Source organism: Acomys russatus, chromosome 27, assembly GCF_903995435.1.
Source record: "Acomys russatus chromosome 27, mAcoRus1.1, whole genome shotgun sequence".
Classification (NCBI taxonomy): Eukaryota; Metazoa; Chordata; class Mammalia; order Rodentia; family Muridae; genus Acomys; species Acomys russatus.
Window position 1 is genome coordinate 43,881,747 of NC_067163.1, and position 16,457 is coordinate 43,898,203.

The window sequence follows — 16,457 nt, forward strand, 5'->3', positions numbered from 1 at the left end:
TTTTAGTGGAACCAAGGTAAAATTAGGGGTCTACTTTGTAAAATGAGCCGGCCAGAGTTTAAGGACCCCAAGGCACAAGTAGTACTTGAGACAAATCATGAAGCTACTTTCATTTCTGCCTTTGTTTAAATCCCATTGCCATCCAGTGTTTAACAGAACCAATGTAGAATCTATTGGGGGAGTCTCTGGACTCCAATTCTGGTTAGGCAAGGCTACCCCAAACTAGGTAAATGTTTGAATGGACCCTTTCCCTTTTCCAAAGAATTTAAAATATTGTTTCTTCATGTATGCCATGATTGAGAGCAGAACACACTCTTCACTGGCATTGTTTGCTATACGTGAAGGTGAACTATAATCTTTCAAAGAAGATTTTATTTTAATCTCAATTTCTAGAACATTTAATGTTAAAATAAGTTCCAGTCTCTTCCTTTTATACTTCCTGAAACAAGCTTACTTACTTGCTTTATTAGACTGTGATGATTCCATAAGTGGAAATAGAAGGAAAAGTACCTGCTGCCCACTAGTATAGCTCCAATATACCTGTGACGTACCTAGTCCACAGTTGGCCTTGCTGCCTTAAGAGGCACCACATAAAAATGATTGCTTTAGACAAGATCCACTCGGGAGAGATATCACTTGCTTCTTAAAAAACATTAGCCCTATTAGTTTATATAAGACCAAAGAGAGGACCATGCAAAAGCCAAAAATTGCAATGCTATTAAAATCCAGTTGTTCTTGTCATTAAAAAAAAAAAAAAAAAAAAACTGTCAATAGTGGTGACCTTTGTACTTCCCTGATTCACTGTTAGAGATATTTTAAAGTGTAATTACTAGAATCTGTGGCTCAAATGGGGATTCCTCACCCACCAATTCCATCAACTTCCTTAACACCCTCTCAGCCTTTTCCTATTCGCATACTATTGAAGTTAAAGCACTGGGGGCGAGGGCTGAGTGTTTGCAAGCAATTATTGCTCTTACAGAGGTCACAGTTCACCTCTCAGCACCCACATGGTGGTTCACAGCCACCTTTACCATCAGTTCCAGGGGATACCATGCCATGCCCTCTTCTGCCCTCAGAGGCCTCCTGTGTGCAGGTGATGCACATAAGCCCACACAGTCTTGCAGTATACACATAAAATAACTAAATCACTAAACAAATCTCTAAGTAAAAGCACTACACTGCTTTTGCACACAGGTCTGAATTAAATAGTTCACTTTGTTCCTTTTCAGTTTGTTATTCCCTTACAATTTCTATTTGGGCTTCCTGAAGCGATCCCAGGTGGGAAGGCATGGCTGCACTCAGAGGATGGCCCTCTGGACAGCAGCCTGCAGTTGTCCTTGCTGCTTCAGGCTCTACAGTACTCCTTCCTTACTCATGCAGTTCTGTTCCAGGGGACACCTCCAGCCACAACGTCGTTTTCCCAAGCTTCTCTTGGTGATTGTAATTACAACATCCATAATAGGGCATCTTGGGAATTATTTAAAAGGAGGCAAGCATTTTTTTTTCTCCTTTCCTTTTTCATGCCAAGACTAGAGATATAATGGTAGAGTGGGATCAGTCATCCTGAGGCTGGGGACAAGCCCAAGAGACAAAAGTCTCATGCTGAGAGTGGCTGGAAGGAAAGCAGAAGGGGTTCAGATCCCAGAAGGCATTGTAGAGTCAACACGCCATTCCTCGGAAAGATGAAACAGCTGGAACAACCAAACCCTTCCAGATTGACAGAGCCTGAGAAATGATCTTCCAGACTTGGTAGAGGGCAATTATACAAGTACTTATATGGAAGTAATAAATCAGCTCCTATCATAAGGAATTTATTGTGCACTTATTAGATATCAAGAACTTGCTCTTATGCCAACCTACTTAATCCTTATAGCAACACCAGCTGTTGCATGTTAAAACCTGCCATAGCACAAAAGGGCAATCTGATTTTTTGAATGGTTTAAAAAAATCATCAAAGACACAGGTAGTGTGTAAAGTCCAAAAGTCATTTTCTTTATACTATAGAATATTGAGTACATTCACGGTTATTGTGCTTCTTAAATGAACTTCATTTAAAAAATTTTAAAGAGAAAATGCCATAGTGTTAAATAAAAATATACCTGGTTATATATCCAATATTGTGTATTTATTTTCAATTTTAAAATGTGTAGAATTTGGTAACATTTTTTTAAAAAATTATTTGAGAAAACAAAACCCTTGGTTTACTAATATTCATTCCAAACTTCTTTAGTCTTATATCCTTCCTATCAGCACTACATACAGTCTTGAGGTTGATGGTCTATGCTATAATATTACTGTGCCAATACAGGAGACTGACTTCTGCTGCCAACTGCTAACTTTATTACAAAGAACGAATTCTAAAGAAGTCAGGATGATTAACTATCCAGAAGAAAAGAATTTAGGATTAGTCAGCAGGAAAATTGGAGTTCATCATGCTGGCTGATTTTTGTCAACCTGATATAAATTTTACATATCTGGGAAGAGGGAATATTAATTGAGAGAATACCTCTGTAGATTGTCTGCAGGCAAGTCTGTAAGCTGTTTTCTTGAGTGGTGATTGACATGGGGAAACCCAGCTCACTGTGGTGCCGTGACCTCTGAGCAAGGTGTGGAAAGCAGCCATTAAACATAACTCTCCAATGGCCTCTGCTTCAGTTCCTGCCTCCTGGTTCCTGCCTCAACTTCTTTTGACCATGGGACTGGATTCTGTGAGGTGAAATAAAACCTTTCTATCCCAAGTCACTTTGGGTCAGTCTTTACAGAGCAGTAGACCATCCCTTCACTAAGAATCCATTAAGAAAAACTTAATGTACTTTAAACCCAGGTATTAAGGGATAACTTACTCAGGCATAGGATAGGGCACATCCATGTGGGGGCTTGGACTTTTCAAGGGAGAAGGTGAGGGGGGAGAAACAGGTGTTCAGGGTCATCTGCTATATAGCAAGTCTGAGGCTATGTAGCATAAATAACATGAGTTTCTACAAACATCATTAAATAAATAAATAAATAAATAAGAGTAAAAATAGTCTTCAGATTCTTGCAAATAATCATTTGGTTTTAACTTCTCTGTCACACATCTAATGGAGTGTGAAACATTATGGAATTGTACTAGTATTTGTATTTTCCTCATTATTACCAAAATTCAGTTGCTAATATTAAACATTTGAATTCACATCTCCATTGTTTGTTTTTGTATTTTCCCACCCATAACTTGGTTATAAATGCTAACAGTTCTGCATCTATAGAGCTCCTTAAATGTTTCTATAGTTGATCCTTTCTTGCCACGCATATGCCTTGCATTTTGACTAGGCATTTTACTTTATAGTATTTTTTAAAAAAAGATTTTAACTTTCAATAGAAATAGGTACAATACTTTTCTTGGTCAGGGGTGTGGTGATATTTATTCTCACAGTCTGTTTTCCTCATGGGTATCAATACTGGGCCACTGCACCCAAGTCCTGGCACAAAGAATGAATTGTTTCTTCTTGAGTGAGATTATTAGCCTATGGAGGACTTGGTATGGAGACAGTGCCTACCCAATCAGTTAGATATGGCAGGAGCATGCAAGTCTGCATAATTATCATTTGTCTATGTATTTTATAGTGAATACTTTTCTTTCCCAAGCTCCTATAGCTTCTATATATTCTCCTTCCTCTTTTATTTGAAAGATTACTTTAATTATCTTTACCAATGCAGGCTTAGTAGTCATGAATTGCTTTACCTTAGGTTACCTTGTATTTCTTAAATTTTGTAGGATAGCTTTGCTAGGTATATTAATATTGGCTGAACATTTATTTTCTTTCATGATTTGAAACCCATCACTCCACTCTAGCCAGGACTTCAGAGCTTTGCTGAGGTATTTTCTTTTATTTTTGAGGGTTTTGCCTTTGCAGGTGACCTGGAGAGTACTCTTGAAGATTTTGATATTTTTCTACTTTTTGTAAACGTCTTATTTTGACTGTAACGTGACACGTAATAGTTCTTTTCTGCCTATATGTGTTTGGGGTCTAAATGCCTCCTATACTTAGATATTGTATCTTCCTTCAGATTTAGGGATGTTTATACCTATTATACAAATATATTATAAGGATGTTTTTTCATTATAAAGATTTTATGCCTTTTGTTTGAATTTAGGTTTGTTAGATTTATAGTATTATTCTCCCAATTGTATCACTAATGTCTTGGGACTTATATTCATACTTTCTCATATTTTTCCTTGTTATTATCTGAATATAACAAAACTGATTAATCTTGTGGTCAACCCCTGATATTGTGACCTTTACTTATATAGTCTATTTGTAATGGTTTCTAATTTCATTTGATATATTAATTGCTTTTAATTCCTAAGAATTCTGGGGGACGGGTTCCTAGAGAATCTTTATTACTTTCCTAAGTCTAAATCCAATATTGTCTTCCTTACTTTATTCTTCTGTTTATTTGCATTCTTTTTAAAATTAATTTTAACATGTACATTCATAGTATTACACATGAATAAAACAGACTACATACAGCAGGAAGAACCATGTGACAATTAGGAGTCATATAAATATTACATTCATCGTGATTTGGCTATTTGTATTTGTCAAACTTGAAGAAAGCATCTTTCCTATCTTGTCAGATCTAAATTTCTGAACGAAAATCACTATCTATCATATATAATCTCTATTAACTCAAAACATCTATCTTGTTCTAAAAATATCCTAACCCCTAACCAACTAAGCTTAATTGTAAGACTTAACTATCTGGTCTTCAACCCTATCAGAGACTTGAGAAGAGATAAAACTTAAATACCTGAGTGAACTGGAAATGCAGGTTAGTAGCTTCCAAAATGAAAAAAATGACAAGAGACAGTTTACTGCCTGAACAGTCACCCAACACTCTCTATAGTGTTGGAGAATCATCTTCAGCCTTCTGGCCCAATATCTCTGACAGACATATTTGCAAGGCAGAAACTATGAAATCTTTAAGTTTTCATTTCTGAACTGACAATATTATTTACTGGTAAAAGTGCCTCTTACACAAACTTGGCATACTGATTTACAACTCCAGAATATCCATGTAGAACTCTGCAAATGTTCCAGAGTATATGTCTTTCTCATCACACACAGACAGACACAGACACACACACACACTCACATACACACTCACACACTCACACACACTCACATACACACTCACACACTCACATACACACTCACACACTCACATACACACACTCACATACACACACTCACATACACATTCACACACTCACACACATACACACTCACATACACACATACACACTCACACATACTATAAAATAAAATTTGACTTTTTTGTCATGACCTGCATGACTTTGGAACTGAAGGAAGGGCAGACACATGCACACAAAAGCTGGCATCAGGTGTGCCATGCACTCTGACAGAAAAGCACCAGCAGCCCAGAATCTCAGCACACTTATTAGATATGGTTGAATGAGGAGATAGGTACAATCTCATCAGGAGAGTGTACCAGAGAGCAGCCTAGGCTGCAGCCATCCAGGAGGAGGAAGCCATAGTTGATGCTTTCTGCGCACTGTCCTCTGTACTCAGAGCATAGGAAAGCTGAGCCATTGACAGGGGTCTAAGACATTAGACCCCCTCATACAGTTAATCTCATATCAACAATGAATGCACACCCACTCCAGACCTTATTTGCTCCCTGCAACTTTTAAAATTATTTTACTAGATACTGAATATTATATGTTTGGGTTCAGTTAATGAAAAAATAGGAGCTTTAGCGGTTATCGTGGTTCCTTCCTTCTCTGTCTCCTTGTGTTTCTCTATTATGATATGTGCCTGTGTTGTGAAGTGTAGGTCTTACGAAAGGCCTTACACTTGTATGAGTTTCACCTTGGTGAGCAGCCTTATATAGAGGGCTCAATACCTAATACAACTCAGGAGAGACAAAAGAAAAAAATATGGTAATTTTTATATATGGTAATTGATATATAAATGGTTTATGATATATACATCGTATATAAACATTTAGGTATAACAACTACAGTAGAAAACTGGGTGTAAAAAGGCAATGTACATTGAACTAAGAAGAGGAAACACCACAAAGAAAAATAATATTAATACAACAACAAAAATGGTGAGTAGAGTAAAAGAAGAAGAATCAGGACAGGCAGGAAAATAAGATGAGATATGGTTATGAGAAAATGGTAAGTAAGAGCATACTAATACAAATATGAAATTTAATGATAAAAGAAAAAATGCCAAAGGTTTCTATGTGCTGAGGAGGCAGAAATGTTTCCCACACCTTTGGTTTTAAAGGTCTCTAGATATGAGAGGGCAAAGTCCATTGTAGTTTTTCGCAGATCCAAACATATCAGAGCAAACAAACCTGGCAGAACGGAGGCTGATCCCTGCTCTGTCTTTAGAACCAAGGAGATGCAGGGTGGGGCAGTGTCCTCTGATGAGCTCTGTGCATGGCTCAGGCCACGGTGGTCCGTGTGCAAGCCGTGCTCACTGTCTGATACTAAGTACTACTTGGCTGCATGTACACTCATACCAGAACCACTCTATTAGTATGCGCGCAGGAGAGAAATATTCAAGTAGCAGTGGCAAATGTTCTTTAATATGGCCCGAGTCTCTGACTGTACAGGAAAGTCAGGAAAATAGAAGTGTGAAGGCTGGGGATTCGGCACAGAGGGTAAGAGCACTGGCTGCCTTTCTAGAGTACTTTAGCCTGATGCCCAGCAGCTACGTGGTGCCCTCTTCTAGGCTACAAAGGCACCAGGCATGTAAGTGCTGCATGTACACACACACACACACACACACACACACACACACACACACACATGCAGAGAGAGAGGTGGGGGGAAGAGAGAGAAAGAGAGAGAGAGAGAGAGAGAGAGAGAGAGAGAGAGAGAGAGAGAGAGAGAGAGAGAGAGAGAGAGAGAGAGAGAGAGAGAGAGAGAAATGTGCACACATATATAAAAAGCACCCATAAACAAAATAAAATTTAAAAAACATTTAAATAGTATGATCTGGGAATGAGGAGCAACACATTTCCTAGCCCTCACAGTACCTGCCTCCCTCCAAGGTCCCCTTCCATAGCTGCATGAAATGGTTCTTGCTCCTCGGCTCAGAGGTAGCCTACAGATTTTGAATGAAAGAAACTTTCTTTTTTTTTTTCCTTTTTCTCTCTATAACACAGACCGAGCTGGGCACCCTGCCGACAGCCTCATGTGCTTATATACAAATCACAATCACTTTCTACACCACGGCTAGCTGGATTTGGGGAGCACCCACTGAGCCCCTGAAGAGGAAGGGCCGCTATGTCTTGATCATACAGAAATCCAAGGGCTTCTCCATCCTAAGCCCACATACTTTCATCACAGGACATAGAGAAATCGATTTGGTTGGGAGCTTTCTCTCTGGCAGCTATCTCTCATGATGCCATAGAGTGCTGCGCAGGCTGGGAGTGGGAGGCTATGCTGTGAGCTACAGTAAGGACTGGCACAGCAAGACAGACTAATGCGGACAAGTGTCAAGAACGATAGAACAGGAAAATATAGGCCTAACCGACTGCTATATGACTGGACGTAAAGACTTAAAGACGTATGCTCAGCACTGTAAGTCCGGCTTACTTAAAGATCTTATCTCAAAATATAATCACACAGGTGGTCTAGGCTTAGAATTTCTATATAGGAACTTGGGAAGAAATTTAACTCATACTTGCACTGTGCTTTACTGATAGATATAAACTTTTTTTTTTTCATCATAGGCCTTTGAATGTATTTTTTAATCTTAATATAATATGAAACATTAACGTTTCTAGTAAGTAAAATACAAATTTCTGTCTTCAAGGTATGCTTTTGCTTTTATCATTTGTTTCTTTTAAGGAAAAGCTTATTTGTCCTTTTTTTTTGGGGGGGGGACAAATTCTCTCATTTAAAAGTAGTTTATACTGCCCTTATTCTTTGAAGATAATTTTTGAGGATAAATAATTAAGCAACAAATTCTAATTTTATGACTATATTTTACTATATACTTAAAAATACTGTCATTCTCTTTTATGGTTTTTTTGTTTCCTTTCTAACAGATTCTCTTTTTCCTCTATGATGTTTTTAAAGCATTTTAAAAATCCTTTTTCTTTTGTATTTTCATTATAAAGTGTTGGAGAGTTTCCAACTAAAATTTAAAATATTGCCCATCAGCTCCCTACCATTTAGAGTTTGTAAGGGGCTTATTTTAACTCTTAAGTTTTATCTCTGTTGCACTTTACTAATAAAAATGTAGATGTAATTTTACATTTGCTGTGTCACTATACTGAGTTTCTTGAGAGTGCCAATGTCCTAATTCTATTCTTTGTAGTGTATCATGATGATTGTCTACTCGTTCTATTGAATAATTTCAACAGTAATATTTTCACATCTGTGATTTGGAACTGGATAGCCATTTGCTCTTTTTATTGCATTTTATTCCTTGCCCTTCCTTTTTTGTTTGTCTTTCATGGTCTTGTATGTTTTAATTTTCTTCTGTATTTGGAAAGTTCAAGTACACTTTATATTGTTTTAGTGTTATTTAAGTGAGTTCATGTTTTATTGACCAAAAATCCTTCCAACCACAGGATTTCTACATGTTCTGGAATCATTTTAAATAAAGGCAAATTTCCACAGTACTTTCTCTTCCTTCTCACTTTTTTCCCTCCCTTTCAAGAGTTCTTTGGCTATCTTTATCCAGTAGGGAATCTATCTTTTGTTCATTTTCATATCTCCATAAGGACTGCTATCATGGATAATAGATCAAACCTTCTCTGTGGATGCTCTCTGTCAGAATCCTCTAGTAGCATGGATACTCTCAAATCTCTTCTCTTAATTTTTCAGCTCTGGCCCCCAAGTGCCTCACAGGGGTACTGTAAAGATGGAAGAACACCAGAAGCCCATGTTTAAGCACATGTAGACTCTTTCTCCTCTCAGCTCTTAGTATCTGCTCCTAGGCCAGCCGTTATCCTCATAGCTTTGTCCTTTGGGCATGTTTTTAATGTAACCTAATACCCAACATACTGGTATTAATAAGTGTGGTGATGATAGAAGCAATAAAATCAGGAGGGCTTCAGCTACAAGAATAGATTAGCGTCCCTAGAAAAGAAACAGGTGAGACACTAACAGTTTCCCCTTCTATATGAGGACACACAGGGAGCACCATCGATGAGAGCATGTCCAGATGTGAAATCTCCTGAAACATTTGTCCTAGTCTTGTAGCCTCCAGTCTACAAGAAAAAAAAGTGTGCTGTTTATAATGTTCCCAGTAATCTTTTATTGTGCTTGAATGGACTAAGACAATTACAGATAATTTTCTTTCTTTTGATTCTTTCTTTAACCTTCTAAAACTTATTCATTACTTTCTATCATTGCCATGTGTCCAGTGAGCAAGAGAGGATGGAAAGTCTATGCACACTATGCAACTTTTCCTGGTAGCTGGTTTTTTTTCTCAACCTTTTTATTAAGAAAAGGCTTATATTTTACTTTCAGCTCATAAACCACTAAATTTACCGTAATTTATTAGATGCTCGCAGGTCTCATTTTACTCATGTAAATGCATGCATAGTAGTTATATAAAATAATATTTTCAGAAATTAGAACCAGATTATATTGGTTTCCATTTTGTACTTATAAGCAAGTCATTAATTTAATTCCCTGGCTGCTACGTGACAATGCCCTATTGTCATGGTATTGGAGAATCATAATACTGGATTCATTTTGCTGATTATAGATTTTAGGGAAATCCAGACATAAATATAACTACAGGGAGAAAGATATAGAAATTTATCTACCTCAGTTCTTAAGTCTTGAGATCCATCTGTCTTGAGAATACCTTGGACTGGTAAAGAAGACAAGATCAGGGAAGAACATTTGCATCTAATCAATTCTGAGAACATGAGAGGATCCCCATCTCACTGTGTATTTTAGTTTTCTGTGTATCAGTACACAGAGTATTTCAACTTAAATTATTAAAAGCGTAGATTTTCTAAGTATGAATAGTATAACTCAATTTTGATATGCAACCACACTAAATATATGAAAATTATTTTGAAGCTGGTGGGGTTTCTGATGTTCTCTTTATATGCTCTCCTCCAATGGCCGTCCTACTGAAATTAATATCATAACTTAATCTATTTCTTAATATTGATGCAAGTTGTCTTCTATTGAGCACATGACTATGTCAATAATTTAAAATTTAGGCCTATTTTCTTAATCTTGGTAAGTATCTAATTTTATTCTTGTGTAACAAATGAAGGCACACTCAGGGGTAATGTGCACAGAGGTAAAACTATAAGGTTGTGCCAGAATATAATCAAAGACATCTATGTTCTTGACCTCATCTTCTGAGGTGTTGCACCCCCTAGTTCTGTTTATAAGAACAAGTACTTTAATTTTGAAAGTTTGAAAAATATTTTTATGTTTAAAGTCATAATATAATTACATTGTTTCTTAAGCCCCTCCTCCATCAAAAAATCTTATGCCCTATCCCTTGAACTCTCTCATTTCAATGTCCTTTTTCTGTTATTGTTGTTATGTATAGATATGTATGTATACATACATATATGTAAGTAGTTACTAGTACATACATACTTAAGACAAATATATATTTTGAATAGATAAAAACACAAGCACAATATTCCCATTGCATATTTAAGATTGAAGAGGTGCAGAATTTACAGACTGTGTTCTCTAAGACAAATGTACAAGGAAGATGTGAGAACAAGAAGAAATTTCCAAATGGGAATTTAAAAAAAGCTAAAGTAGGAAAGCAGCAGTAATAAACAACAATTGGTAAATGGAGAGATTTGGAGCATGCAATGTTAATAAGGACTGGATGCAGAAGAGTTTAAGATTAAAGGAGCAAATTACAGTGTGTTCAGTGAATTGGAGGAGTCTATTTCATATGTAAGTGGAAATCTAAGGGATGTTCTGGAGAAATTCTGCCAAGCCCTTAGAGACCAACAAATTGGAGCATGATTGGAGAAAAAGGCACACCCTAAATTGCTTCAAGGAACACATAAATGTGATGTTTAAGGACTAAAGTAGTGGTGTGTATAGCCTACTTTCGAGAGCACTAATGAGAGCCACTAGAAGGACTTTCAGTTTGAAGATGGAGTTATCTTTAGAGATGAACCCAAGCAATTATAATGGTGGTGGTGTGGGGACTCCATCCCAGAGAGGCACACATTTAATGAACTTTCCTAACAGAGTAGGAAACCTGAGCAAGGTATCATCTTATGACTAGAAATAAATCCCATGATGAGAAATTACATGGGAATGAGTGTTGTCATTTGCACGGATGTAAACATAAGGCAACATAAAAATAAAATACGGAACTGAGTTGCCAAATTAGATGCCCAGTATCCTGTAAGGCATATTTGTGAAATTTCTTGTGTACAATAGGAGATTCTCTAGCAAACTGGGAGCCGAAACCCAGCATTAGAAAGACCCAGGGGTGAGTGAAAATGGGATTAGATGGCTACAGCTATCTAATGGGGATCAAAGAAAGAAGAAAAATACTGTATAGGAGAGCAGAAGACACTGCACATGAGAGAAAGGGCTGTGAAAGGCAAAGAAGATCAGTTTTTCTGAATCTCTTTCTTATTCATTTGTATGCCAAGGCTTTGGATTAAAAGAAATGTCTTAATTTTGTTTTGCTCTGCCTGGTAAAAAAATAATAATAAATCCATATATACTTAAGAGACAATAAATGAAGTAACTAAAAAAAACCTTAAATCTAATAGTATTAATTTAATATTTGATTTCTGAAAGCATAATTGTATTAGGTTTTGAATTGTTGTGTTAAAATACATTTAAATAATGGTGAGATAATTTTGCAAAGAATAAGAATAAATAGATTCATTATATTCAAAACAGCAAAACTTTGGGAAAATTAGGAAACTTCTTTATTTGTAATTCTTCTCTCGGTCCTCTTCTCTTAGAGCACTCCTAAGTTAAGTTGAACCACCATGCTAGGGCTAATTAGTTGCATCTTTGGGAACAGCGGCCAGATAACAGTATCATACCCAAGAGACCTGGGAATAGAAAACACCCATAATACTCTTAAGTTCTAACTGAAATTTCATTCTTACTCACATTCTGATCTCTTGTGCAACTTACTCAAACCATGCCTGTGTATTTTATGGTAAAAGGAGAATAAACCTTACTTTAGGACAATGTGGTAAGTATTAACAATTTCGTGATGGTAAAATGCCTTAGAATGCAATGCTAGACTATACAAAGTAAACTAAGCAAGCATGCAGAGAACAAAGAGACAAGCTTGAGAACATACGCAGAAAATTCTGGGAAACATCCTTTGAGGGGCCAGGGCTTCCCGTAGGGTCTTGTTTTGTATGGCAGTCACATGGGTAGATCATCCGTCCTAGGTAAAGGATTGAGGGACCCTGTGAACATCTCACTGGAAAAGCCCAAATGAGTACTCTTCAGGTGTTTATATTATATGCGAATGGAGAACAGTCACAATGCCCAGTCGCTTTTCTACCCCTGAGCTGGTCTGTCCTGAGGACCCACTAGGCTGCCATCTAAAACCTGTCAGAGTGCCGTCTTCTGGAAGTGGGTGCAGCTACAGGCTGACTTCGTTTCAATATCCTGCACACACACAGAGAAGGTATGCGTTATTCAAGGGAATGTTCAGAAGGAAAGGAAATTCATGTCTATAGGTTCCTTACCCCCAAACCTTAGTCGTTCATGTGTTTTAAAATCTCCACTTTCACTTCTGGATGTGGGAGGCGCGTCCTTGAGCCTATAGATGTGCATACATAGCCACACATCCTTTATTATATTATATCAAAGTTAATCCTGAATCTTCACCAAAAAAAATTACAACACATGACAGCTATAAAAAATATAAACTCAAGTGGTGAGATGAGGCATAAATGCCTGCTTCATATTAGTTTAGGTCAAGTGTTGCTGGTAAACAGTTTATAGCAATGCTTTTCCTGACTACGGATATTTTGGTTTTGCATAGCAAAATTCCAGAAAGTAAATAGTACAGCTGTTAAAACCAACAACCACAAAGCACAACTTCAACACTGGGTTTGAAACTACAAGTTTAGTTTTATGTACAGTGGAGTGCACATAGCCTAACTATATAATTATAGGAGAAAAACAAGTGTACTTAGATGGGGGATTGTATCTATAATTTAATGAACACAATTAATTTAGCTTACTGCAAAATATTTTCTGTATATTTTAACTTAGACTACATGGCCCCAGGAATTGGCTCTAAGAAGAACATGACCCTAATTAAATTGTAAAATACCATGCACATTTATCTGTATATGTGTGCTTTTCTAAGGAAGATCTTTAATAGTTTGGTTTTTTGTCTTTACTTATCCCCAAGTATCTGGAGAGTCACTAAAGTTCACAAATCTTGCTTTAGTTTATTAAAACAAATGCTAATGAAGACCACCTAGAAGATAGGTTTATGTTAATATTTTATAAACATACGTCACCCCAACATTAAGATCACATGACCTTATACCTTTCCTCTCTAAGTTTGTCTCTTCCTCCCAGGCTCCAGGATCTAATCACACACAACTTTTCTGTTTACCCTCTGAAAACACATCCTGGTCTCACCTCCCAGTTTGTTCTGTTTCATGCCTCTATCTTGGGTCTCCCCAAGGTTGCTGGAATGCTTTTTGTCATTTAAATGTCAGCTCAAATGCTACCTCCTTCCAGGCCTTTCTGGAACACTCTAAAATCACTCTCCACAGCATCATTCTGTGGCAGTTTCCTACACAACATACAATCACAGCTACAGACGACAAGATGCACATTTTCTGAATTAAATTCCCCTAATTTAGATATTGTTTAAAGAGAAAAAAGAAATTAGTAAGTAAAGGGCCCTTAAAAGTTAATATAAAACCAGTGAAATTACAATCTATATAAAGCTGATTAAAGGGCTAACCAGATATATTTGTACCCTCCTTGTAGATAAGTATCTTGAGAAATTAAATGAGTCGCTGCAATTAAGCTACTTAATGCATTAGCATCCTTAATCCTATTATCATCACTATTGCCACTTCTGCAAAAATTAGAAAATACATCTAAGTGATACAACAGTCACATTCACCAAAATGAAAACAGAGCTCCTCTAACACATGCCAGATTTCAGCCAAAATTATTTAAAGATATACTTAACACATTCATTCATGTTAATACTAATTTACATTCCTGAATATGTGCTAAAATGAAAGCCACTAATACATGTGTGACCAATATGTTTTGGTATTTGAATGTTATTTTGAAATCCATTTCTTTGGGAATAATAAAATTTTGAAACTCAGTGCATTCTCCAGTCTTTTATTATGTACGGACACAGTACATAAACAGACTACTGCATAATCAATCACCTTAATATCTAAAACTCTCTGAAAACTATTGATCTTTACATTAGTGGTTATTTAGAGATTTGGATTTTTCATGTACACATTTGTCTTCATAAAAAGAAACACTCTCAATGCTCTTATTTACTAGATATATAAGAATGTAATTTCTAAAATGTACTAGAAGACAATATATTTTGGAGAATTTTGCTATTATCTTATACTAGTAAACAAAATTTTTTTCATGTATTTATTTCTATCTTAAATTACTTCAGGTTCAAAGTGTGTGTGTGTGTGTGTGTGTGTGTGTGTGTGTGTCTTTTTATCATTTTTGTCAGTTTCTTGATAGAAACCAATGTTTTAAACCTATTTGCATATATCCTACTCTCTTAAGTGTCACACTTCACTTATTTTTCTTCTGCTTCTTTTCCCCCAAAAAACAACACATGCAGCAAGCTTTGAAAAGTCTCTTTCTAGAAAGAAAGAGACTCTAGAGACCACAGAGTCCATTCAGAAATGAAAAAAAAGCTTACTTTCCAGGAGGGAAGATGTGTCCACTATGCAACAAACTAATGAAAGGCGGACACTGCTCTTATCTAGTTTCCTTTCTTTAGATCTCTGGCCTCTAATTTCTGAGTTGTAATCAACCCCTCACCCCACCTCAGGCTAACCCCCACTGCAATGGGACTCACTTCATAGTCAGAAAAATCATAATCCCAGTGTCTCTTAGGTTGTCAGCATTTTTTTTTTTTTTACTAGAGAAAGATTGCCTCAGGACAGAAGGGCATGATGAAGGAGAAAATGTTTTCAACTGGAGATAAATTCTCCAGGGTCATTGCCTTCCATCTTGGTTCTCACACTAACACTTCACTTGTATGACATCTGGACAGATGAATGCTGGTGCTGCAATTATTTTCCTTTATGTTTTTATTCTTCACTTCATGAATTATTTTGTCCTCTTTACATAGACTCTCACAGCCATGAAAGGCCTACAGTAAGCATGCAATTAGAGAAAGGGACTTTACCAAAAAAAAAAAAAAAAAAAAAAAAAAAAAAAATTAACATTAAAAATTGAGTCAATTGTTTGCATCAGAAGCATATAAAAATTTCAGAAGCATTTCTCCATAAACAGTGAGAAAATTAAAACAAGAAGTCTTCTCCCTTACAGTGTGAATTATATTATCAGTCAATTCTCTAATTTGTTTGCTTTTTTCTTTTCCCATAGACAGTCTCCTTCCATGTCTCTATAGAAGAACTCAAAAAATGCTGTAAGTGAAAGACATTGAATTATACCATTGCCCGTGTGTGAATGTTACATTTTTATGTCCTCTAAGAATTCATCCTATCTTTCCTACAAGTAAGTGTAATCTTAGTTGGTTCCCTCTAGAGCCAAGACAAGATTCCATGCATTTCTGAAATAGTTGGTATAATTTATTGTCATTTCAGGGCAGTTAGACTGAGACCCTCCTGGACCCGATGCTACAAACAGCTCTTCAGAGTTCAAAGGGGTAGACCTACACATGCAAGTAAGTTATCACTAATGGAGCTATAACTATAACCCTTACTGTGCCCTGGCTGCTCCCACTGTTTCAAAAAGCATGTGATACCCAAAGCCCTTCCAATACTAATCATGCAGATATTTTATTGCATAAATCACAGGTGTCAGAGTAAAACGCCTTCAATGAATCGCTTCCTACCACTAACACAAAGATTATTTTCCAAACAACAACAAAAAGAATCATGCTTCCTCAAGAACACAAACTCCTCCTGACAAACTCTCCAGTGCCAAATGTGGTTTCCATTTGCTCTTTTTTGGATTTATATGACTGTGCCAAAGTTCAGGTGTGCCAGCTCTTTGTAATAAGCTATTTGGATGAAAGCTTGGCCAGCTCAAAGGATCCTGATGTATTTTATTGCTGCCTTTTAAGATTATTGTTCAGAAATACCAAGTCTAATTTTGAAATCAATTAGCCATTCGGTCTGATGAGGTGTTGGCCCAACTCAGGTTCACACCCGCTGTCCAGATTACAGTTCACTAGAGTCAAGCCCTTAGTATCGCGCTGTTCCCAGCATCTGGTGGACACATGTTGGAT